Below are 27786 nucleotides of genomic sequence, written 5' to 3'. Positions count from 1 at the left end.
GATGGAGCAGAAGACAGGGTCACGGGATATTATGGGCTTGGCAGTAGGAATGAGAGAGTAGAAAGACTTAGTTCTGCACTAAATTACTGATGATATAGCGAATATTCGCTTCAAGAATCACAAGAGAAGGAAGTATACTTGCAAAAGACGTGGAGACATTGGAAGCTCGATTAAATCATATCCAGACAGAGATTCAGAAGTCATATATTGGAATGTAAAGGGTAACCAGAATCAGAGAAAGATTAATATTAGAATTAAGTAGAGATGAAGAGTAGAATGAAGCGTAAGACAAACGACCAGAAGAATTAATTTGGAAGGAAGTAAGACACCGAAATACTGAGGAATGAAAAATGAAATGAAATGATCATATGGCACTGATGTCTGGGAGTTCCCACCTGGAGAAGTTGGGCCACATAGTTGCAAGTATATTCAGCTGCGCCACATAGTGTGTGTTACGTGTTGATGACAATGAAATGATGATGAGGACAACACAACACCCAGTCCCCGAGAGTAAAAAAAAAAAAAAAAAAAAAAAACCGACGCTGCCAGGAAATAAACCCCAGTCATGGCAGTCACGCGCAGACCGCTCAGCTAAGGAAACAGAAACTGAGGAATGATTAGATGCATTTGAAGCTCGTTAAAGATGTAGATACTGTGATAAGGTACAGCACAGTAGGCACTTAAGTTGAAGAGAAGTACTGAAAATAGCAATTACTGATGTTGGACAGATAAACGTAGGTCCAAGGGAAGCAACTGCGAAGAAGCCTTGAGTAACAGAAGAAATACTACAGTTGCTCGACGAAAGAAAGGAGTTCGAAAGTGTTCAGAGAAAGTTAGGAATACAGTTATACAAATGGTTTACGATTAAATAAATAGGAAGAAGAGGGAAAGCAAGGCATAATGGCTGCAAGAAATACATGAAGAAATCGAAAAACTAATCTGAACCGTGTTGCAGCTCGAGTTGGTGCTGTTGGTAGGTTGGGATTGTGTAATAGGGTTAGTGGCGTCTCAATTTCTTCTTGTGTTTACTGGCGCCACTACATTTGCTAGCGTTGTCGGTCCATGAGTGGCAACAGCAGCGGTTATCGATATCTATTACTGTGGTACTATCTTTGGAGGGACGTCAAGTGTTTTCCAGGTCAGAGTCAGGGAGTTCAGTTGGGATGGAACAGGAGTGAGGTCCGGCAGCGCAGGGACATGCCGGGACCACTGGCGGCACACAGGCACTGCTGGATCGAGGAGGCTGTAGTTGCGAGGGCCACAACCTCGTCGTCCACCGGACCCAGGGCGTTTGAGCTGAGTGAATATTAAACCAATAGTGAAATATCCACTATTTTGAGATCACGCCGTTTGTTTGCACGTTGCTGTTCGCAGAGTCGCTGAGACGAAGAGTAACAGGTGGAGTGTTTGGAGTTGGCGAAATTAATTAGCCATCCTCCTTTTCTTATTATTAGTCATTGAATTCCTTGTGTTATTATTGGTGAAGTTTAACCAGCGGCATTTTCTTCCCAGTGGCTGCTAACGCCCCAGTTACCTGCCCTGGAGGTTAGCGTATTTCCATGGCAGTGTACCTTTCCTCGCCTTGCCGCTGCTGTCTGGTAAGGTGTATAGTTCGACAGCCTCCTTCGTTGTGGCTCGGATATTTTGTTTCTTTTGGACTACTTTGGCCGTAGTGGTTCCTTCTGCTTCTGGATATTCTGAAGACGCAGTGCTGTCCGCCGGTCCCGCCTTGCCTAGGTTATTCAAAACAATGGTTCAAATGGCTCTGAGCACTATGGGACTTAACATCTGAGGTGATCAGTCCCCTAGAACCTAGAACTACTTTAACCTAACTAACCTAAGGACATCACACACATCCATGCCCGAGGCAGGATTCGAATCTGCGACCTAGCGGTCGCGCGTTTCCAGACTGAAGCGCCTAGAACCGCTCGGCCACACCTGCCGGCTGGGTTATTCCATCATTGTATTGGTTATCAGACGTTAGGTAGATTTTGCAAGAGTGTTGGTCTGCCTTTAAACTGCCACTAGTTTGAGTTGCCATCCGGTTAAGTGAATACAACTCTGGGCTGCCTGTCTCATCGTTCACGAAATTGAATGACTTTCCCAGGTCGATCCTTGGAGCACTGTCTGAGGCCAACTCCTCTCTTCATTTGGTCAGATTGTGATGATTATTCTTTTTCAAAAAAAAATTAATTTTGAATTATTACTGTTTGGGCCTTTAGCCGACAAAGAGTTTGTATTTCTCGTTAATAAGGCCTGCAGCCATGAGTTTAAATTGTCTTAAGAAATTTTAATTAGACAAAATATCTTACCACTGAAATGTTCATGATTGTTCTTTAAATATCTCTCGAAGAAGACTATTTGCTCCTCAAAAATTTGCTATCCAGGCCTTCAACCGTCAAATTGTTTTTTGAGTTATTACTATTGGGGCCATCAGCTGACAAATAATTTGAATTCCTGGCCTTCAGCCGTGAGTGCAACTTCTTTAAGAACTTTTTAATTAGACATTGTGTCTTAACAGTCAAATTTGATAATTGTTCCTTATTGTCAACTTATTTGCAATTCATTCCAAAGAAAGTGTACGTGATATAAAAAAGAACCTGAGCAACCAACTGTAACTGATCATGGCCCCGTTCACACCGAATCCTACCTTTCCCTAATACCAGGTCTCATAATTATCGTCGTGAGGACTGACTTAGCATACAGAAAAGTCGAAACAACATTCCGGGGAAATTAAAAGAAAGGGTGGTAATATTAAGAGTGCAATGGAAATTCAGTTGTTAAGCGAAGAGGAGAAAGCGGATAGGTGGAGAAAGTACATTGAATACTTCTATGAGGGGGGCGCTTGTCTGATGACGTGATAGAGAAGAAATTGGAGCCGACATGGAGTAAATATATGATCCTCTATTAGAATCGGGACATAAAAGAGCTCTGGGAGACTTAAGACCGAACAGGACAGAAGAAATTGTCAACATTGCATCGGAATTTCAATTATCGTTGGAGGAAGTTGTAATCAAATGACTATTGAAGCTGGTATGAAGAATCTATGAGACTGGCGAAGACCGTTAGGCTTTCGGAGAAATAAAATTCACACAAATTCGAAGACAACAAGAACCTGTAAGTGCAAGATTTATCACATAATCACCCTATCAGCTCATGTATCCAAGTTCCTGACGAGAATAATGTATATAAAGTTTGAAAAGAAAATTGAGGATGTGTTAAATGACGATCTATTTCGCTTTAGGGAGAAAAATGCAGCAGAGAGGCAGTTCTAAATTTGCGCTTGATAATGGAATCGAGACTGAAGAAAAATCAAGACGCAATCATAGGGTTTTTTCACCCACACAAAGCATTTGACAAGGTAAAACGGTGCAAGATCTTAGTAATTCTAAGAAAACTAGGCGTAACCTACGGGGAAAGACGAGTAGCATACAAAATGTAAAAAAACCACAAGGGAACATTAACACTAAAGTACCAAGAAAGAAGTGCTCGCATTGAAAAGGGAGTAAGACAGTGATACAGTCTTTCATGCCTACTGTTCAATCTGTACGAGTACGTAGAAGAAGCAATGAAGGAAATAAAAGAAAGGTTTGAGGTTGTAAATAATATTCGGTGTGAAAGGATATAGTAACTTTTCTTCTCTGTATACAGGGTGAATCACCTAACGTTACCGCTGGATGTATTTCGTAAACCACATCAAATACTGACGAACCGATTCCACAGACCGAACGTGAGGAGAGGGGCTAGTGTAATTGTTTAATACAAACCATACAAAAATGCACGGAAGTATGTTTTTTAACACAAACCTACGTTTTTTAAAAATGGAGACAACGCTAGTGTTGTTAGCACATCTGAACATATAAACAAATACGTAATCAGTGCCGTTTGTTGCATTGTAAAATGTTAATTACATCCGGAGATATTGTAACCTTAAGTTGACGCTTGAAACCTCCGACGTTAAGTTGCGTGTTGTAACAAACACTGGCCACGGTCGGCGAGCAGCATCTGCAGAGACATGTTTACGATGACGACCGTGTTTACGAGTGTGGCTGTAGTGCACTGTTGTGGTTTGGTCCAGCTGTCGCAGTGTCTGCATGTAGCGCTTGCTGCTATTGTTCTGCATTCGTCTCCGCACGCAGACCAACTGTAGTACACCGTGTTACCAGACGTCTGTGATAGTGTAGTGTTGTAGGATCTGTGACCATGGTGTATTCGAACTCTGAAAAGGCGGAGATGATACTCATCTATGGCGAGTGTCGACGAAATGCAGCTGAAGCCTGAAAGGTGTATGGAGAACGGTAACCGGACAGAGAGCATCCAACGTGCCGCACATTGCAAAACATCTACCGCCAACTGTATGCAACAGGTATGGTCGTAGCACGCAAACGGGTCCGTAACAGGCCCGTCACAGGAGAAGCGGGTGCAGTTGGTGTGTTAGCTGCTGTTGCCATGAACCCACACATGAGTACACGGGACATTGCGAGAGCAGGTGGACTGAGTCAAAGTAGTGTCATGCGCATACTGCATCGTCACCGCTTTCACCCGTTTCATGTGTCGCTACATCAGCAATTACATGGTGATGACTTTGATCATCGAGTGCAATTCTGTCAATGGGCATTAACAGAGAATGCGTTGCAGTTCTACCTGTTTACCGATGAAGCGGGTTTCACAAACCACGGGGCGGTGAATCTACGGAACATGCATTACTGGTCCGTGGACAATCCTCGCTGGCTCAGACAGGTAGAGCGACAGCGACCGTGGACTGTAAATGTATGGTGCGGAATCATTGGCGACCACCTCATTGGTCCTCACTTCATTACAGGGGCCCAAACAGCTGCAACATACATCGCGTTTCTACAGAATGATCTGCCAACGTTGCTCGAAAATGTCCCATTGGAAACGCGTCGACGTATGTGGTATCAGCATGATGGTGCACCTGCACATTCCGCAATTAACACTAGGCTGACCCTTGACAGGATGTTCGACGGGCGTTTCATAGGACGTGGAGGACGCTTAAATTGGCCAGCCCATTCTCCTGATCTTACACCTATGGACTTCTTTCTGTGGGGTACGTTAAAGGAGAATGTGTACCATGAAGTGCCTACAACCCTAGAGGATATGAAACAACGTATTGTGGCAGCCTGCGGTGACATTACACCGGATGTACTGCGGCGCGTACGACATTCATTACGCCAGAGATTGCAATTGTGTGCAGCAAATGATGGCCACCACATTGAACATCTATTGGCCTGACATGTCGGGACACACTCTATTCCACTCCGTAATTGAAAACGGAAACCACGTGTGTACATGTACCTCACCCCTCATGGTAATGTACATGTGCGTCAGTGATAGAGATCAATAAAACGGTGTTAGCATGTGGACGTAATGTGCTGTTCCAGTCTCTTCTGTACCTAAGGTCCATCACCGTTCGCTTTGGATCCCTACGTAATTCGGCGCTCTCCGATACACAAGATCGAACAGCGGAGGAGTGGTACTCAAGCGTCAACTCTAGGTTACAATATCTCCGGATGTAATTAACATTTTACAATGCAACAAACGGCACTGATTACGTATTTGTTTATATGTTCAGATGTGCTAACAAAACTAACGGGGTTCCATTAAAAAAAACGTAGGTTTGTGTTAAAAAACATACTTCTGTGCATTTTTTTATGGTTTGTATTAACCAATTACACTAGCCCCTCTCCTCACGTTCGGTCTGTGGAATCGATTCGTCAGTATTTGATGTGGTCTACGAAATACATCCAGCGGTAATGTTAGTTGACTCACCTTGTATACACATCAAAAAAAGTTTTGCATCACCTCGGTTCCGAGAGTTCCGCAATCTGTATAGATAATTGGAATAGAGATCAACATACACATCCTTTCCGCCCTTTTTATTGCTCATGAAAACCACACATTGCATGTTGTACCACCATACAGCGAGACCTTCAGAGATGGTAGTCCAGACTACTGCACACACTGCTACCTCTAATGCCCAGTAGCACGTCCTCTTGCTCTGATGCATGCCTGCCTTCGTCGTGGCATACTTTCTACAAGTTCATCAAGGCACTGTTGGTCCAGATTGTCCCACTCCTCAACGGCGATTCGGCGTAGATCCCTCAGAGTGTTCGGTGGGTGACGTCGCCTATAAACAGCCGTTTCCAAGTCCCCATGTAACGTGAGACAACCTCGGACTGACCTGTGTTAAAATCATGAACTGTCATCACTATACTGCGTAAAATATGTTGCTGTAGGCCTATGTCAAGCAACACATGACGTCCGTTGTAAATACTATCCAGAAAAATTAGTGATGGAAACTAACAAAGCTAATGAAGTGAAAGGCGAGATAATCCAAGAAAATGCTTTGGAAATATCCGCAGTACAGGAAAGGTTGCATAAAATGGGAGAGCATATGGTATCATCAAAGACCTCTGCAATAAGAAGTGCGTGTCAAAAAGTGCAAAAATGAAGCACTATAACACATAGTGTAGCCAGAATGCCTATATGCAAGCGAATGCCTGGCATTAAACTATAATATAGATAAATTAGAGATACTAGAAAATCGAATAATGAGTAAAATATTAGGACCACAAAACACAGCAGAAGATTGGAAATTACGAACTAATACTGAAATATACCAAAATTTAGAAAATACGAATTACTCAACGTAATGAGAAAAAGAAGACTCACGTTTTGGACATTTATTTTGAATGCAAGGCAATAAATTAACTAATGATATTTTCTAATACTTGTGGCGTGAGAAGTCCACAATAAACTGGGTCAACGATGTTAAAAGGGATTTAGAAAGAAGCAATATAAAAAAGTAGATATAGACAATGTAGAAAAAGTATTGAAAATGGAAGGCTTCAAAGGCAATGTAGCTACAACCACAGCTTCAAAATGGTCTCAAGACAGAAAGAAAGCTTTTTGGAAGAAAAAAAGAACAAAGAGCGAAGAACTGAAATTGGAACCTGGTCCTCAGATGGCCTACTCGCCACCAATGGTCGAAAAGAAGCAGCTTATGCTGATGGTCAAACTTACCGAAAGCGGACATGATTATGATTGTTTGTCTCCATTACAATACTAACTGTGGTAACTGACAGCACAAGCTATGAGACGTTGGACGTGGTGGTGGAACATATGAGGGGGGTGTGTGACCCACATCTCGTTTCCTAACTAGATGCGTAACATTTTCTTCCTTGTCCAAGTCTATTCACTCAGTACTTAAACATATCTCAGATAACTGCACTTCCGCATCATCAGAGCATTAATTTTTAACATTTTCTGCACAGATATACAACAGAAGATGCAACCTTAAAGTTGTTTAACTGGTTTTGTGGATCTCTAATAGACGTAAATTAATAGAGCTACAGTGGACTATTGGACTTTTGAGCCACTTTCATATTCTAACAGTCTTAACACCTGTTTTTGAACACCTGTTGTACTGTATGATTTCTTAATCAATCATTTACAACTATTCTAGCTATGGCTTCCCTAGTTTTAGATTATCTACATATCTAAGTCTAGGCACTCCACCTTGGTGTGCTGCCGCACTCTGATAAAGCTTTTAGTGAGCCTCGGTGGTCCCAAGCAAATCTGGTTGCTGCCCAACTCTAATCAGCTATCAACCGGCAGCGGGGTCCTGATGCTGGTCCTGGTCTGCTGCACGTGTCTGAACCGAGCCAGTGGGCTGCCGCCGTGTCCCCCACCACAGGTCACACACCCTCCCACTGCTGCGAAATACTGACATAGTACTCACGTTGTGTCATAGTATCTCCCTACTGTTGATCAAAATCATCATCAGCTAAATGATGAGGCACTGCTGGTGGTGCGAGCTGAGAGAGATGGCCATTTTGTAACAGCTCATTCAGGGAAGAATTTCCCTAAATCACTCCAGGCAAATGCCGGGATGGCTCCTCTGAAAGGGCACGGCCGACTTCCTTCCCCGTCCTTCCCTAATCCGATGAGACCGATGATCACGCTGTCTGGTCTCCTTCCCCAAACAACCCAACCAATCAGGGAAGAATGGAACGAGCTGGCCTAGCGGTGCAGTCTTCTCCGCTGGAGGGAACCTCCGCGTCAGTCGCCATGGCGAATCTGTCCGGTCATCTAAGGGCCTGAGATCGATCGCAGTTCGATTGCATACACTTGCCGTCGCGCTACCTCAAGACACTTACTGCGCCATGTGGGCACGGCGACACCTGATGGCACTGAATGTCGCCGTGGACAGTAGTCATGACATTTAGCTTATAACTGTAGTTCCTTCATAATACAGGTGTTCCAAAATAATGTAATCGAGTCGCCCTGTTACACCCAAAGGACATGACAGGTAGTTAAAATTGTGGAAAGGGGCTAAAATAAGTGACTGTCACTTACTCTCGAGCATACATCTTTATTATTTATATCCCGTATGTCATTTAAATTTCATTAGAATATTAAAATTTTACACAAGTTACACAGTCGTCTGCCGGCACCGTCTAGACATCATCGCCTCTAGCAGCTCATCAAACGTAGCAGCTATTAGACATGTCATTACTGCAGTTGTGGTAACTCATGTTTAGATGATGTGTATTTCAAATGCTGTGTTTCTTTAGCATTGTAATGACGATCAGCTGCAATACTATACTCATATACCATGATGTAATAACGTACTTTATGATGGTCTCTACTATAAGATATCACAAATAGTGATTAAACTGTGTCAGTTACTAAATTTTAAAGCATAACATCTTAAGTAAAACGATAACTGTTACATGTATATATTCATTCTACTGGATAGTTCCGAGTTTTGTAAATATGTTCCCTCATTTTCACTGCCTCTTTCTTACCTTAACATACGTTTTTCAGTTTTATGACCTTCGTTGTACTTGATTTGTCATGAACGATATAAAGTTGTTTTACATATACATAATGTATGGATGTTGCCTCTTTTAAAAAAGATTTTAAAGATGTGTTGAGCTGTTGTGGTAATTACAATATCAAGACTATTTTTATGGTACGCATCCTGTTATTACATCTTGTTATATGCATTTGAACTTTGCTATAGCTTTATGTGCAATTTCGTATTTTGGATCTGTAATTTGGTTTGTATAAGCTGTTTATGTTGCTGTATTCATTTCTGCAATTTTAAATCTTAGATCCGAAGATGACTTGTGTGTAGCAGAAACTGATAATCAATATAAAAAGTTATTTCTTATCTTTACTTCGAGGACTTTCAACCCTTAACATAAAATTTTTTATATTTGTTCCATAACATATTGGAAAGTCGAAGTACCTCAAACAGAATGCACTTCCCCGTGGTAACAATCATAGATCCTGAAAAACTTGGTTCATACGGAAAAAGACTGAAGCTTTCTGCACATGTCATGCAATGGACCACGGTTGAAGGCAATCAGATGGAGTCAATATTGACTTACAAGTAAATTATAACTAATGATCACAGAAATAGTTATTAAATGGAGTGCTATCAAATTGTTCATGAAATGATTTTTTTTTAATGGACGACTTGGCGTGGATAGAGAGTCCTCCAACACATGTAGAACTAACCACAGAGAATTAGTTTGGCACTCTTAATATTTGTGTTAATTACCTAGCAGAAAATTTTAACACAAACCTCAAGTTGTGGAGGTGTCTATATCGAAGAGCTACATGAAAAAGCAGCAGATGCTGATACGATTTGAGACTGGTGTCTAGAGAGACAACTTGGTTGGAAAGTTCATAAATAAAAAATTTGGCAGGTCACAAATCGGAACATGTCAGCTCGTAGAAATTGTTGGGTATAACAATTTGTGGAGATTTGATGTGGTACTGTCACATTGGAATAATAGCTGGTGAAGCAAGTACTAGACTATGGTCCATTAGTAGAAAACTGGAAAAGGAATCAGTGTATGCATGCGGAGGAGAATAAAACGGTTGTTACTCAAGTGTATATGATCCATATCAAATGTGACTATCTGGCGACATCAAAAATATGTGCAGAGGGCAAAACGCATGGTCATAGGCTTCTTTCAGGGTGTCATGGGAATCCTGCAGAAGCAATACTGCAGAAGATGGAGATCAGCTACACCACAAGAGACTGCAAAGTATCAAGATCAGTACTAAGCGAGGATTCTGTGATTAAACTAGAGCCAACTACACATCATTCGCTTAGGCACAACGAAGACAAGGTTAGACTAATTACCTCATGGCCAGAGTAATTTAGGAAGTCATTCTTCCAGTGCACCAGTACACAGTTCTGCCATCTTTGACATCAGCTGTGGCTCTAATCTGGCTGGTCGTCTAGTCGAACAGTGCTTGGATGTGAGGGGATGATATGTCGTTCAGTGCTGCCTCAGCTCTGTCTCAGAGGTCAGTGGCTGCTGACTGGTGGCTTTCCAGTCTCTCAGCAACCTGCGATAAAATGTTTACAGTGGCTGGCAGAACTGGGGAAAATCCTGATCAGGGGAAACTTCTAAGCTCTGTATCCACCGCATTGAAGTATGGCGTGACAGAATGGGCACCATGTAGTCTTCAACTTATTTGTGCAAATATAATGCCTGATTCGAACATATGGCAGAGTCATCGGCTTGAAAAGTCGGAAGTGTTGTGGTGTCTGTCCAAATTAGCGGATATGAAACATGTGTCAGATGGTACACTGTAGTACGACGCTAGGTGCTGGGCGTCCATGACAGTGACGAATTCAACCTGACAACCTTCTCTCTCCTTGGAGCATTAACGCTGGGAAACGTCTGTTGAGATGCTGAAGTCAGAACAGGGACTCTTCTGGAAAGACGACGTGCTTAACCTCTCAGAAGGTCGTCATACAGCACACCATTACTGGCGATCCTTTCTCTGTGTCTGCGTTGAGGATACCCACCACCACGGTCGTCGTGCCGACGGTCAGCTGAAACACTGATCGTTTTCCCGTGGAAACATGTGGTGCACCTGACGCCATGTTGACGATTATTCATTTCGTGGTGATGTGATTTTAATAGTTGATAGCGTTGATGTACCTAGAACTAGAGTGGCTGCCTAGCTGGGATGTTAGCAGATATTAACATAATCCACTTAGAACAAACATTTTTCAAAGTTAACAGTCACATAAACAACAAACTCATCTACTACAAAAGGTAATGTTGATAGTACAATAATTCTTTCTGATGGTACCTATGGGTAAATTGTCACATTAGCATCAGATCTGAGCAACATCAACAGAAACGTTCAATTCACTTTTGTGCATGAGACCAGCAACAGCACCAATTTCTTAACTTAAAAATCACCAAAAAAATCACAAACACCATTTTCCAAATTATAGAAAACCGACATCTACTGATGTGTGTATCAACAGCTCATCTTGTCATCCAGATCAGCATAACATGACATGTTTTAGCTCCACACTAAATGGCAGACGTAAGACTGCACTTGAACCAGTTGAAAAAGAAAGCAATGTCAATAAAATCATAGCTTCAAAATACTGATACAGCTCTCTCATGATAGATAGACTATCACGTAAGTCCAAAAACAATCAGACAACAAAGCTTCTCATCAGAGAGCAATGCACTTAACACAAGATAAGGTAAAAAGCGCTAGAAATATGCACTACTTTTCTTAGGGAGCGTATCTTACAAAACAAAAAAGCAATCCGTTTCAAAACACAAACATTTAGATAAGCTTCCACACAAATAACGATCTTGAACAGATAGCAATTCACAACGTAAAGAATAATGAACCCCTGTACAGAAAATCTGCCTGATACAAACTTCCTACTATATAGGATGAATTGAAAGGAGCTTTGTGACTCATTTGAAAGAGCATATAGATGTCGTACATTTGAACAACATAACGAAACCTATGTGCACAATGTGCACAACTATCAACAATCACGGAGTAAAAAGCACTGAAGACCACATACAGGTATGACATGATGCTGGAAAATGTGCCTTATGAATTTGCTTGAAGAGATTGAAATATATGTACATGAAAGCCAATCACCACGAATTCTGATCACTGAATAGACAGAGGTAGTCAGTGGTGCCTATCTTTAAAATTTCATTCACCTGCTTTCTATTTCGAAATAAGCACAACACCATTTCACAGTAACAAGATGCAGGCACTAACTCAACCTGAAATAGTGCATAAAATATAACATCTTGCTTATTCATACAATGTCTTCAACTAGCTATGAAGCTTTAATATAATGTCCACTATTGTAATATTTAATTATGTGCGTCTATCCGCAAAATTTATGTGCCATTCCAGGAACAGTTTATAACAAACTTGCTTGTTTATTTGTTTATCTTGATTTCCATAGATTGTCATTTAATATAACCTGTATGTAACGAAACGTTTGAAGTTTGTAAAATTTCTACTGTCACATCAATGTACATACCAAAATATCTCTGATAGAGCAATTCTTTGGCATTGCTATGTTTGTGATACCGCCATCCTTCCACATGGCAAAATTTTTGGGGTGCGTGAGTGGTGCTTTACACTCTGTGTGTACACATACAGGATTGATAATTTTAATTCATAATGGGGAACAACTCACAATAGAGTTGAGATACAGCCAAATGCCTTACATAAAAGATATAACTGACAAAGAGGGTAACGCATTGCTGCTAATGGCCATGACATTCAACGTCATTTTCAGGACTATTTGGATAATAAATTTATTCAAAATGGTTCAAATGGCTCTGAGCACTATGGGACTCAACTGCTGTGGTTATCAGTCCCCTAGAACTTAGAACTACTTAAACCTAACTAACCTAAGGACATCACACACATCCATGCCCGAGGCAGGATTCGAACCTGCGACCGTAGCAGTCGCACGGTTCCGGACTGCGTGCCTAGAACCGCGTGACCACCGCGGCCGGCAATAAATTTATTTATTCAATGGGAACCCTAATATCTGATTTAAGATTTGAAAAGAGCAGCCACTTTTGCCTACGAAATGATACACGATACAGAGTCATGGCATGGTTTCATAAAGGTCAAGTAAGCAAATTTGTTTTTAGTTGTGTTACGGATTAACTCGGAATAGAGGAGGGATGCAGCAAAATACACTGTCAGATACAAATTAGAAGCGGCCTGAGGGGTTATGTATGATTACCGATATCCATGATCTTAAAGGTGATTATTGAAAGTCATTCGAAGGCTGAGTTTTGTTTCAGGGAAATGCCTATTTGTGACATTGGATTTGGAAATAACGAAGATAAACTCAAACTTCAAATTTTAAGTAAGGTGTTTATTGACAAAAATAAAAACATCGCCACTTATAAATCTTATTTTGACATCTATAAGACAGAGAAAACATCCATAAGATACAGATCATTAATTATTAGTCGCTGAGTGAGTCCCGTCACATCTTATTCCTCAGGACGTTGCTCCGAATTTCCATCTAACATTATTTGTGCTTTATCCTTCCATTACTCCAAGTTAATCCCTACTACAACTAACAACATATTGGCTTATTTGACCTTCATTAACCCAGGCAATTATCTTGAATAACTATCAGTTTAAAAGTAAAATTTGCCGCTTTTTTCAAATCTTAAATGAAACGGAATGGATCTAATTTAAAAAAAAATAGAAACACTTTAAACTTCAAATCATGTTCAGTGTCCCGGCCATCATTAGCAGACATGTGTGACCCATGTTTGTTACCACACCTACAACGTTGATCCATAGTTATTCCCAATTATGGATCAAAATGGTCAACAGTGAGTATCAAAAAGTGCTTCATACGGTCTTCGCTATGCACGAAAACAAGCAGTCTGCATTGCAACATAACTGTGCGCAATTTTCAAAGTAAGTAAATAAAATATTATTTATAGTAATTTGTTTGCATCGTTCAGAATTGGTATGAGGCACAGTTACAGTTAAAAATATAGTTTATCACGTCGTATTTTGGTTGTAGGGCACCACCACTCCAAGAAATTTGCTGCACATTAATTAATCCAAACTGCCACAAGAAGATGTACCTTAACGTCAACAAGCCGTCTGATGATGAACCTATCAATTCGAAACCTGCAACAGTGCACTGCATAAGGTGGCTGGTTAGCAAACTTCAACCTGTGGTCAATTAAACCTGTCTAAGCAGCTGGTACGGTAGCCTCACGGTGACTGACCAACGTTCCGCAGATGATTACTGGGTGCACGAGACGTGCGAGACCCTCGCGCCGCCGTCCGTGGCAGCACTGGCCCTGGCATGCCTGGTGCCGTGCAGCTGGAGCCGCGGGCTTTCCCCACCAGTGGAGTGGGAAGCCCCACGACCTGCAGGGGGAGTCCCGCGGCCAGCAGGGGGAGACCCGCGGCCTGCAGGGGCATCCCCGGGTCCCACGGCAGAAGACGGGTGCGGCGGCGCCCTGGCGGCGGTCCGCGGCCTTCAGGGACAGCAGGCCAGGGAACTGTTCTATACTAGAGATGGGCAAACTGAAAAACTTAACTGTTTCGAAACAAATGAAACAGTACAATGTAATGTTTCGATACGCTGTTTCGAAACAGTGAAACAGTTTGTGTATTGTAATCTAATAAACCTACACATTTTATCATCTTGATTGTCTACTTTATAAGTATATCCATATAAACGCAAATGGGGTGCGAGGGTGCTAATTATATCACAGAAAGTATGAAACTATCACTTAGGCGTCTCAGCAGTTTCGTATTTGCTGCAGCAAATGCGCTGCTTTCGTGTCGTGTGACTCTCATACTTTTCAATTGGCTGAGGAGAGCCATAGCTCAAGACAGAAGAACCACCATGAAGAGAACTGGAGGTTGGAGCAAGCTGCAGAAACAACGGATATGCTACTGGGATCCCCACATTCCTTTAGTTTGGGTAATATACCGATCCTGCTAATTTCCTTGCAGACAAAGGGAATCATTGTGGATAATAGGCACAGTGACTATAGACTCAGAAATAACGCCAAATAATTCGAATAAATAACAAAATATAACAGAAAAAATTTTGTCTTTCAAGGTGTTTCGAACCGTCACTATAAATTCACCACATTTCACCATTACACTATCAGTGATATGTCAAACAGATTGCTTGCAATTATACCTACATCAAATTTATGAATATGTCTAATTACTGTCACTCTACACCTTTCTTTATTCACAATGTTGTAGGCTTACTTGCGTTTCTTAATATGATTACTGTAAATGAACAGAGAAGCGTATGTTATAAAAAAGTGTAATTTAACTGAATAATTTTCACATATTTATTATTTTGAATGTGAATAGTATGCGTTGTTTTATTGTTTGGTTAGTGTTTGTAAAGCAGATGTTACGCCATTTCGGAATAGGACAGTCAGCTAGAAACGAAGCTTTATTTTCGGATATTTTAAGCTTCATGCTATTCCTTGTCAAAAAGATTTCGACACTCTTGAAAGTGTTTCATGAAGTGGTATGTTGTGTTTCAGTACCTGTGCCGAGCCCGAATCTCGTCCGACACAGAGTGAAATGAAACATCACTGTTTCGATACAATTAGTCAGTTCCAAGCACCAGTGGACTGAAACAGCCTTATTTTAAAACAACGATACAGTTTCTGTGTCTGGCTCAAGATCGAATCTGGTCCTTTTATCCGAGACAGGGGCGGAATGAAACACCACTGTTTCGAAACAGTGTACCACAGCCGTTCCGAAACACTGAAACAGTTCCACGTATCGATACACTGTATCGAAACATAGAAACAGTGGCCAAGTCTATTCTATACAGACTTTCCATGCCGCATCGCTACCGACTGCATCGACTCCTGCCGTGTACACGGGTGAGTATGACTCAGAAGGCCACATCTAGTAATCGTACGCCTGATCCTCTCCTCTGCTTCTTAAATTTATTCTCTATGCTGCCACCTACTTTTCTTATTTTCTCAGACTGACGTCCATCAGTAAACATTGGTCACTTCCTACGAGACATTGGATAAACGCTTGTGACTCCTGTATACGCGAGGGACGTTTCGTAAATGATGCGCACAAACTTTTTGTTTTAACTACACATTAACTTATTTATTGATTTTTCAATATATCTTTTGAGTCCTTGAATATATTCTGCCTGCTTCCGTATAACTGAACCCCAACATCTCAGAAGCCCTATTATTCCATCCACGACATCACTTCCTTTCGTCTATCGAATGGGTTGAGTAACGGTGGTAGGAATCTGTTACAGAGAAAGATAACGACGTCCATGTATGTCTTTTCAGCGTCCGCAACAATTAGAAGTCTGGTCGATTCTTGTCCGGGCTGTAGGGAGACTGTTGCAAAGATTTCCATTCGTATTTGTGCAGTTTTTGGGCTAGCGAGTATCGTCATGGAGAATGAGCGGCGTAGCCTTGAGCAACTGACGACGGGTTTTGTGCATTTTTATGCTCACGTTTTGCATTAATTTAAGATAATACACTGCTGTCACATGGGACTGCATCAGTCATGACGATTCCTTGTGATCATAAGTAAAAATCATCACTTGCCTGAGTTTTGGCTGAACGCGTCGAAAATTATTTGGAACAAGAGATTCGGAAGGTTTCCACTCATTGGACTGTCATTTCTCCTCCGGTTTCATCAACAGAGACAGTTCGACACACGAAACGTTGACCTTCACGGTCGAGCCGTTGTTTGAGCAATGTTGTAATGTCCAGACGTTTATGCTTCTCTTCAGCAATCAGTGTGGGACCCAAATCACAGAAAGTTTTCTCTCCTACAAACCATTTCCCAGAATCCGGTGTGATGTTCTTAGGTTAGTTAGGTTTAAGTAGTTCCAAGTTCTAGGGGACTGATGACCATAGATGGCGCAGTGGTTAGCACACTGGACTCGCATTCGGGAGGACGACGGTTCAATCCCGCGTCCGGCCATCCTGATTTAGGTTTTCCGTGATTTCCCTAAATCGCTCAAGGCAAATGCCGGGATGGTTCCTCTGAAAGGGCACGGCCGACTTCCTTCCCTAATCCGATGAGACCGATGACCTCGCTGTTTGGTCTCTTCCCCCAAAAACCAACCAACCAACTGATGACCATAGATGTTAAGTCCCATAGTGCTCAGAGCCATTTGAACAAGAATACGGAACATCGAATTCGGGGGAATTATTGTGGCTTCAGAGAGTTCCTCACAAGTCGTACAGCTATCTTCTTCAAGAGCGTCTGCCCCAAGTTCCGCACTTCGTTCTTCTGTTGACGTTTTTGGCCCTCTGAGTTCTGGATTGTCGTCTACGCTCATACGACCTCCACTGAAACCATTAACGCAAAAAGAAACTGTACAGGGGTGCACTGTAAACTCACCACAAACTTCACTTAACGCACTGTGGATCTTGATGTATGACGTCTGGTCTTCAACAGTCACATTACCGAAGGCCCCCCACGTGGTCCATTTCTACATCTCGTCAATTTCAGATCAGAGTACACACCGAAAAAACAAAAACTGTGCTTCTTCCTCAAGCTACCAATTAAATTTGACGTAATTCTTGTTGTTGTTGCATCAAACAATCCGCAGTAATACCAACCTCTGTATTATTTATGAAATGTCCCGTTTAAGAAGGATAAAAGAACGAACCCGAAAAATTTCAGGCCATTATCTTTAACAAAGGTTTGCTGCAGGATCCATGATCATGCGAAACTCAGCTTGCCCTTTTCTCACGTGAGATCCTCCGAACCTTTGATGAAGGGCATCAGACGGATTCCATATGCCTAGATTTTCGAAACGCACTTGACACGGTGCCACACTGCCGACTGTTAACGAAGGTACTAGTATACGGACTAGGTTCCCAGATAGGTGAGTGGCTAGAAGAGTTCTTAAGTAAAAAGACCCAGTATGTTGTTCTCGACGGTGAGTGTTCATAAGAGACGAAGGTATCGTCAGGTGTGCCCCAGGGAAGTGTGAGGTAACAGCTGCTATCTTCTATATACATAAATCATCTGACGGACAGGGTAAGCAGCAGCCTGCCGCTGTTTTCTGATGATGCTGTGGTGTATGGGAAGGTCTGGATACAAGATGAGTAAGCCAAAATTTGGAGTTATTGTGATGAACGGCAGCCATCTCTACACGTAGAAAAATGTGAGTTAATGCAGATAAATAGGAAAAACAAACCCATAATGTTCGACTACAGTATTAGTAGTGTGCTGCTTGACACAGTCATGGTGAATAAACATCTAGGTGTAGCGTGGCAAACCAAAATGAAATGGGATGAGCATATAAGGACTGTAGTAGGGAAGGTGGTTTATTGGGAGAATTTTAAGGAAGTGTGGTTCATCTGTAAAAGAGACTGCATATAGCACACCAGTGCAAGTCGTTGTTAAGACTGTTCGAGTGTTTGGGATCTGCAGCAGGTCAGTTTAAAGGAAGACATGGAAGCAATTGAGAAGCCGGCAGCTAGATTTGTTACTGGTAGGTTCTAACAACATGCAAGTATTATGGAGACAGTTCGTAAAGACAAATGGGAATCACTGGAGGGAAGATGACGTTCTTTTCAAGGAACACTCTTCAGAAAATTTAGAGAACAGGAATTTGAGGCTGACTGCCGAATGTTTCTACTGTCGCCAAAGTCATTTCACGGAAGGGCTATGAAGATAAGATCACAGAGATTACGGCTCGTACAGAGGCATACAGATAGTCGATTTTCCCTCGCTCTGCTTGCGAGTGGAACAGAAAAGGAAATGACTAGTGGTGCTACAGGGTACCCTCCTCCCAGCACCACACGGTGGCTTGCAGAGTATGGATTTAGATGTAGTTATAGACACCGCCTTTAGCCTCCATTGTGCGGGCAAGAAACTCCACAAGTTTCTTCAGTCCCATAATACACAGCGGAAGTAACCCGCTGACGATTATTCGGTAAAATTGCCACTCTGTAATTTGCAGTTTCTTCGTTGCTTCATTTCACCCAGTGGTAAAACTAGTCCCAGATGTTTTGCACGAGATAATGATCGGGTGATTCAGCGGGCCACTCAAGGTGTGGTGGGTTGACAGTTTTTGTCAGACCAGGAATGTGTGCGTGCAGCCCTATAGACATGGCTGCTTCTTTAATCTTGTAAGATGAGAGTGTCCACAGCATACTTATCACAAAAATATAGGAGAAAGGGGAACGCTTGGTGACCGAGGATGATGAAACGGAATTCGTGGTTCATGTCCACGGTAACCTGAAACAGCTGGTCCAAATGGCGGTAGGAAAAATTCCCCCCCCCCCCCCCCCAAAAAAAAAATAATCACAGAACCACTTCGGACCTGAGCTTCGTCCTCTGCACACAGCAGGGTAAACCTCTCTCATGGCCGTCGGTGTGCTGGGCGCCTTGCATCATTTCAGACGAGCTGAAATAGCGACATATCGGTTCACGCTAAATGCCTCCCCACAGCTGCAGCTCGCTGCCTGTGTTGACTAGCCCACTGAAGATGAGTATCTTATCTGTGCAACTGCGAGCAACGGCATTTCTCTAGCCATCCGACTCAAAGTTTCCGGTGTTCGTGATGATAGCCCGGAAAATGGTTGAGATCGCCCTGCTTTCTATGACAGCACAGTTCATGTCGTGTTTGAAACCCACTGCCATTGACCAGGAGTGTCAGTCGTCTCGCCATCTGCCGGTTACGATCTTTTTACGACCACTGCCGTTACGCAGCGTCAAGTGGTTGCTACTGGTACACCACTCCTTACACACATGTTGGACGGTCCACGTTGATACATCAAAAAATCGGTAACTACTTTCACGGTACAGTCATAGGCACTTTGAAACACAATACCCGCTTTCTTCCATTCTTTAATATCTCCGCCTCGATACATCACAATCATCAACACGACTGAGATGGGTCGATGCGGAGATACTAAAGATACGAGCAACTGACACATCCACGAAGCGATTACATCCACATTGTCATGACTGACGACTGCAGTCGAGGGTCACGTGACTGTGTGACACGGGATTATTTAGATATTTGCCGTTCCCAGGCAGAGAAAAAGCTTTCTGACCCAGATTTCGACATAAATGTACCATCAAACAAATTACATCTGTTCGTAATTGACTTCTATAGTTACTGCTGGTGCTAATAATACGAGTGGCGTTCACTAAGCAATGCAATGTTTTTTTTTTATGAAAGTGGGTTGGTTTTATTCACTATTCCAATACACCATATTATCCTCCACTCTTCTGTGTACAAAACCCTATGATTCAACATACTCTCCGTTCAATACGAAGACATAACGCCGCCTAACTGGCAGGGCCTGTAAGCTCGCGTGGTATCACTCTACTAGTCCACACTGGAGCCCACGTCTCGCTGTATCAATAACGTTCCCATCATGCACATACTCCAGCCCGCAGAGTGCATGGTTGGTTGGTTTAAAGGCCATAGAAGGGACCAAACTACGAGGTAATCGGTCCCCGAGTGCATGCTTCACTCAGCCAAACATAAGGAAGTCAGAAGGGGCGAGATCCGGGCTTCAGCGTGGTTGAGGAAGAACACTCCAGTGAAGTTTTGTGAGCTCCTCTCGGGTGCGCAGACTCGTGTGAGGCCTTGCATTGTCATGGAGAAGGAAAAGCCCTTTTGCATTCTTGTGACGACGAACGCGCTGATATCGTTTCTTTACTTTCCTGAGGGTAGCTTACTACACTTAGGAGATGATCGTTGTACTATCAGAAAGGAAAAAAGAATAACCCCTTCAGAGTCCCAAAAGACAGTCGCCATCACTTTACCGGCTGAGGGGACGGCTTTGAACTTTTTGATCTGAAGAGAGATGGGTGGCGCCGCTCCATGGATTGCTGTTTTGTTGCCGGATCGAAGTGATGATCACACATTTCATCACGTATAACGATGTTCGATGAAGAATTGTCACGATCAGGATCGTACCGTGGAGGCAATTCCTCACAGACGGTCCTGCGGTGCTCTTTACGGACTTCTGTTACGTGGCTAGGAACCCAGTGGGAACACACCTCCTACCCCAACGAGTGGACGAGTGAGTCCGCACTGCCAACAAAGAAGTGCAGTTGTGCAGCGAAGTGTTTCCGTTCAAATGGTTCAAATGGCTCTGAGCACTATGGGACTTAACTTCTGAGGTCATCAGTCCCCTAGGACATAGAACTACTTAAACCTAACAAACCTAAGGACATCTCACACACTCACGCCCGAGGCAGGATTCGAACCTGCGACAGTAGCGGTCGCGCGGTTCCAGACTGTAGCGCCTAGAACCGCTCGGCCACCACGGCTGGCAAGTGTTTCCGTCCCTCACCTCAGATGAGAGAGTCCGCAGGTTCCAACATTATAGCAGTCACAGCTGTGTACACTGTTCCAGCACGCGGGAGTTCGGACTGGTTTGCTCGACCTTGTTGCTAAGATAACTGGTGCCTCGCCCAACGACTCACCGTCTCACTGTGCTTTTGTCCACTGCCTGGTATCAGTAGACATAGAGCAAGCGTCTTTGGTTTTCCGCCAAAAGAAACCCAGCGACAACTCTCTGCTTGGAACGCACCTCCGTTATATACTCAATTTTCAAGGCTACGTATAGCGCCGCCATCTGTTGTAACATGTAACTAGAAACGAGAATACTCACGCTGTTCCACAAAAAAATCTGCATTAGCCACTATAAAAATGCGTTGCATTATTTACAGAACGCCCCTCGTAATAATAATAATAATAATAACAACAATAAATACATGCCTATTGAACCCAGTACATTCACATCAGCAAAGAGTGCTTCCCCTGTAGTAAATTCCTCGAACACATCTTCACAATATAGTTGCTGCGTTACGTAAGAGTTCATAGAGAAGATTTCAACACTGTTGACTCAATCCTGCGTAATGGATGACCGCAAATAACAAATGAGTCTTTTCAGGTGTGTGGAAGGGCAGTCAGCGAACAATTGTTTGTAGCAGCTGATAAATATATTCGTAGTGCAATCTCCAATTTAGAAACAGATGTCAAACTTGTTTTCATGCAACCTTCTATACAGAGTACTTAGGAAAGAAGTTTTTATTCCATTAATCTTTACATATACTTTAAAATGAATAACCTCATCACTAAAATACTCTTCCAAGTCGTCTTTGTAATTCTTCTGCAGTTTTATAGCACATTTCTATAGTTCAGTGTTGTCTCGTCCAAGAATTACTACGCCGATCGATGCAGCCGAGCGGTTCTAGGCGTTTCAGTCCGGAACCGCGCTGCTGCTACGGTCGTAGCTTCGAATCCTGCCTCGGGCATGGATGTGTATGATGTCCTTACATTAGTTAGGTTTAAGTAGTTCTAAGTCTAGGGGACTGATGACCTCAGATGTTAAGTCCCGTAGTGCTTAGAGCCATTTGATCCAATAATTACTCAGGAACTTACAATTGATGTACAACTCTTCCAAAGATTCTTTTTTTTCTTTTTCCCAGTTCGGACGTAGTTCTGTTGATAATAGCCGGAAATGTATTCACCCGATAATTTCGCTTTCCTTCACTGTTACGTCCGTTTCTTAGCTTTTCCTTTTCTGCAGTTTTTTTTTTTTACATATTTATTTTACTCATTTCGATGGCAGTATTTTCATACCTTTCACACATAGGACGATTCTCTCGAACGTATTCAACAAAGAATGGCACGACTGTAATCGATCTAAATGTCGATATCAACAGTTTGTAGCAATTTGCTTACAACAGTTGTCCTGCCTTTTGAGTGCCATCATCTTCAATGAGTTTCAAACCTGGTATAATTTCTACCCATTTAACATTGACCAGCTTGTTTGTGAAGATCTTTTTACGGAGACGGAACTACTTAACTTTGACTGCGAAATAACCCAACGGCTCGTTGAAGCTGAGAAAAGAGTGTACAAGTAAAATTGTGGAAAGAAATGGAAAAATGATGTCACTGGAAGGTAACACTCCAGCTGCTCACGGTCGTACCAAGCAAAGAGAGTGGGCTGCACACGGAATATACACAGAAAGAGGGCAGATTTTTTTTAGTTCCAGCTTGGAGACCAGGGTAAGTACCAGCCATAATGCTTGCATCAACATGTGACTGACAGCAGAAAAAGTGAATTCCGAAATAATATTTTTTAAAATCAGTTTAGTCAGCTAATTCTTATGCCTTGTGCCCTAAATTTGGGACAGAACAGATATTTCAATAGAAAATTCGATAAATAACTTATAACAAAAAATAGCTGATTCACGTGTTTAATACCGGGATGCAGTCTAAAATGGTGGAAAAATAGTTTCCTTCACTTCATCTACAATAATTTCACCATCCTTTCTGACAGAATTGATACAAACTCTTCACAAGTTTGCAAAGAGATACATGACGTGCTTGTTTTCCTTTGTTTCCATAACGTTCCGTACGTTTAGGGTCCAATTCTGTTATTACTCGTAGCTGAAGTGACGCCTCGAAACTGCATTACATTACAATCCGTAACTATGTTTCGTAGTACAAGAAAAGTTATGTCGGTATTTTTAGATAAAACTTTAAATCTCCTAAAGTACTGTATATAATGGTCAGAGGTTTTAACAGTATAGCTGTAGTAGCAGAGCGAGACTGTATGAGGAGTGTTAAATAATTCTAAGATACGTTAATAATATTTCCTTCAGAGTCATATGGTGCGAGAACACACATTTCGATAGTAGGCCAGGCAGGTTAACAAACAGAGCGCAAAGCGTCAGCTGCACAGTGCTCTCCATCCCATCTACTCGAAATAATCTGCTACGTCACACACCGTTTGTGGACATAAAGCTATTTTTAAGTGCATTTGAGGATCATATAACTCCATGATTATTACTAAATCCCTATCTTAACCAAACAAACCAACTCAGAATAACACTAGTGTCCTAACGAAATTCAGTACCAATCAGACTGTTGTAACTAAATAGTTGCGAAACATTACACACTTTTACAGTGTTAGATCGGATTTCTAACACTTTGGACTTGTAGCAATACATCGAAATCGTTTTACTAATTTTCCTAAAATAAGTTTTTTCTATCAAATTTCCATTTTTAACTTCTCTTCAGAAAAAATGATTCTGCATTTGACAAACAGATTACTTTTCAGTAATGCAACCTCGGCCCGTTTCGGTTGACGAATGTAGAATTTATTGTGGGAAATCGTGGAATATTCCCGCTTCAGCCCCTGCAGTTTCGTTAAGTTCCGATTGTTAACGGCGCTATACATTGAGTCGTTGGGCGAGGCGTCTGTCACCTTCGCAACAAGATAGCGCAAATTTTTCTGATTTCCCGCGTGCCGGCTGGTCGCATACAGCTGTGACTCCTACAGTGTTGGTACCCACTGACGCTTTTATTTGAGGTGATGGACGGACCACGTCTCGGTGGTGTTGACACACACGGCCACCAGTCGGGGCACTCGAAGATGTGCGCTCACTCGGGTTTTTCGCCGCCCAGCAGGAGACCATTTAGGCGGGCCGCAAGATGAGACGCTGGCCCGTGAGGTGACGCAGGGGGGCTCACGCCAAGTTCCTCACGGCAGCGTGAGTCACGGCGACAATCATCGCAAGTTGGATCGCAATTTCAATACGAAGTTTGCTGAGGAACTTTGGCTCTGGCAGAGATGGCGACTACTTCTGCTATGTTAATAGATATCCGATTCTGAGTTTGAGTTCGAAACGGTGTGATACATCGCTTTGATGAAACAAAAAGCAGAAAAAAGTGCGTACATGAAAACAGACTAAGTCATGGGGAATTCGCTTTAACCAAGGAATTTGATGAAGAAAAATTCACGAACTATTTTAGATTAAACCGTGATCAATTCCAAGAAGTGCATAGTCTCATCAATGCAACGTACCATTTCGTATGTCCATTTCCTTGGCCACTTCCTCCCACTCCTCAGCTTTCAGCTTCGTTTTCAAGTAATCTTCACGGCTTGTATCATACAGAACTTTGCAAACACGTACGGCTTCAATTAGCTTTTCCTTCATTTCGAACTACCAACAGCCACAACCACCGTGAGCCTCGCAGTAAACTGCATACAGGAGACTGCGGTCTGCAGGGTCACCAAGCGCAGGAACTGCGTCACGTCACGCTGCGCTCTAATGTGCGCAGGACCATTCAGTTGTGTGGTTCGCAAAAACTCACCGTGAGTCAACCTGCGTCACCTCACGGACCTGCGTCTCATCTTGCGGCCAGCCTAAGCAGCAACGGGTGACCATCTGCGCCGAATTGCTTGCGCGTTTCGAGGCTGATCAGTGGACAGGACATCAACGCACACTCGCCGGTACTTGAAGGCCGATAGTTTTCACTACCATGTACACAGGATAGCGGCCTTGATCACGTTAATACACGGACCAAAAGTTGTTTCTGACGACAACACCTTCAGTGAGAGACGTGTTCAGAGACAGTGGTTACAGCAAGAGAGAGATCACAGACGCATTCAGGTGCCATCGAAGAAGGACGCCTTGTGAATCTGTTGAAGACGTCAAGCCGGCTGCTTTCCTGCCACACTGTGGGGCAACAAGCAGCGAGTTAGAGTGTGTGATGCGGAGACGTGGACTGAGACCAGTGTTCTGGCCCGCCTCCGAGGTGCGATATAGGCTTCGCCCTGTTAAAGACGACATAGCTCTTCCTATGCCCGGTGTGTATGGTGTCCGACGTGAATGCTGTAACATCTACACTCCTGGAAATTGAAATAAGAACACCGTGAATTCATTGTCCCAGGAAGGGGAAACTTTATTGACACATTCCTGGGGTCACCTACATCATATGATCACACTGACAGAACCACAGGCACATAGACACAGGCAACAGAGCATGCACAATGTCGGCTCTAGTACAGTGTATATCCACCTTTCGCAGCAATGCAGGCTGCTATTCTCCCATGGAGACGATCGTAGAGATGCTGGATGTAGTCCTGTGGAACGGCTTGCCATGCCATTTCCACCTGGCGCCTCAGCTGGACCAGCGTTCGTGCTGGACGTGCAGACCGCGTGAGACGACGCTTCATCCAGTCCCAAACATGCTCAATGGGGGACAGATCCGGAGATCTTGCTGGCCAGGGTAGTTGACTTACACCTTCTAGAGCACGTTGGGTGGCACGGGATACATGCGGACGTGCATTGTCCTGTTGGAACAGCAAGTTCCCTTGCCGGTCTAGGAATGGTAGAACGATGGGTTCGATGACGGTTTGGATGTACCGTGCACTATTCAGTGTCCCCTCGACGATCACCAGTGGTGTACGGCCAGTGTAGGAGATCGCTCCCCACACCATGATGCCGGGTGTTGGCCCTGTGTGCCTCGGTCGTATGCAGTCCTGATTGTGGCGCTCACCTGCACGGCGCCAAACACGCATACGACCATCATTGGCACCAAGGCAGAAGCGACTCTCATCGCTGAAGACGACACGTCTCCATTCGTCCCTCCATTCACGCCTGTCGCGACACCACTGGAGGCGGGCTGCACGATGTTGGGGCGTGAGCGGAAGACGGCCTAACGGTGTGCGGGACCGTAGCCCAGCTTCATGGAGACGGTTGCGAATGGTCCTCGCCGATACCCCAGGAGCAACAGTGTCCCTAATTTGCTGGGAAGTGGCGGTGCGGTCCCCTACGGCACTGCGTAGGATCCTACGGTCTTGGCGTGCATCCGTGCGTCGCTGCGGTCCGGTCCCAGGTCGACGGGCACGTGCACCTTCCGCCGACCACTGGCGACAACATCGATGTACTGTGGAGACCTCACGCCCCACGTGTTGAGCAATTCGGCGGTACGTCCACCCGGCCTCCCGCATGCCCACTATACGCCCTCGCTCAAAGTCCGTCAACTGCACATACGGTTCACGTCCACGCTGTCGCGGCATGCTACCAGTGTTAAAGACTGCGATGGAGCTCCGTATGCCACGGCAAACTGGCTGCCACTGACGGCGGCGGTGCACAAATGCTGCGCAGCTAGCGCCATTCGACGGCCAACACCGCGGTTCCTGGTGTGTCCGCTGTGCCGTGCGTGTGATCATTGCTTGTACAGCCCTCTCGCAGTGTCCGGAGCAAGTATGGTGGGTCTGACACACCGGTGTCAATGTGTTCTTTTTTCCATTTCCAGGAGTGTATATGGGTAAGACAGTTCGCAAAGTTGCAGAGTGTTGTACGGAGCACAAGCGACATATTAAACAAAGGGAGCTCGACAAGTCACTATACCAGAGCACTGCCTGGAAAGTGGACACAAAATATAGTTCGAATACAACAGTCTTGGCTCCTGCGTCATCGCACTGGGATCCCGGTATAAAAGAGGCGGCTGAGATTTTCTACAGAGACCAGGGCACACAATGAGCAGTGTGCAAGGGGTGGGCTTTGGATGTCGAAACGGAGCAATGGCGGATGCTTCACGCATGTTGGGAGGCGGGAGCGGCAGTTTCAGGGGCTGCTCCGATCCCTCGCGCCGCCCGACACAACTCGCTACAGGGGCTGGCCGGAGCTGCTGTGATCTGCCCAACACACCCTCCGCGCACCCGTCTTTTCGGCTTCCTCTGACAGCTGCCAGAGGCCGCAGTCGTAGCCGAGTAAGCAGAAATCAGTGCCAGCCAGCCCCGGCAGCTAGTGGTTTTACTCGTCTCAACGATGACGGAGAGGGCCACCGAGAGCTGGAGCATTTTCTTCGAACTGACGTGGCTTGAAAATCGAGAAGATCTTATGTAGTTAGCAATGTTCAAACAGATAAAAATCAACTCCGTTTTCAAGCCGCGTCAACTCGAATAAAACTCTAGAGCTCTCGAAGACTATGTACGCCATCGAAAGTTCGAAAATTTTATTGGAACTGTCCGGCATCAGTGCTTTTATTCCTGACTACGATGGCGGAGAAAGTAGTCGAAAACTCCACAATTTTATTCGAGTGAAGTGGGCTTGAAAACCGAGAAGATTACCTTCAGACGAGACACCATAACAGACACT

General features: G+C 43.7%; 1 protein-coding gene across 1 annotated transcript in view; it reads left to right on the top strand.

The window, feature by feature from the left end:
* The window catches only part of LOC126236533 (uncharacterized), a 94861-nt gene that overhangs the window by 13280 nt on the left and 53795 nt on the right, over positions 1-27786 (top strand). The window contains exon 2 of the mRNA XM_049945904.1: positions 15399-15746. The gene's annotated coding sequence lies outside the window, so the exon portion shown is untranslated. The remainder of the gene's footprint in view (positions 1-15398; positions 15747-27786) is intronic.

Source organism: Schistocerca nitens, chromosome 2 (genome assembly GCF_023898315.1).
Source record: "Schistocerca nitens isolate TAMUIC-IGC-003100 chromosome 2, iqSchNite1.1, whole genome shotgun sequence".
Taxonomy (NCBI): domain Eukaryota; kingdom Metazoa; phylum Arthropoda; class Insecta; order Orthoptera; family Acrididae; genus Schistocerca; species Schistocerca nitens.
The sequence above is the reverse complement of the archived record's forward strand: the minus strand, read 5'-3'. Positions and strand labels throughout refer to the sequence as shown.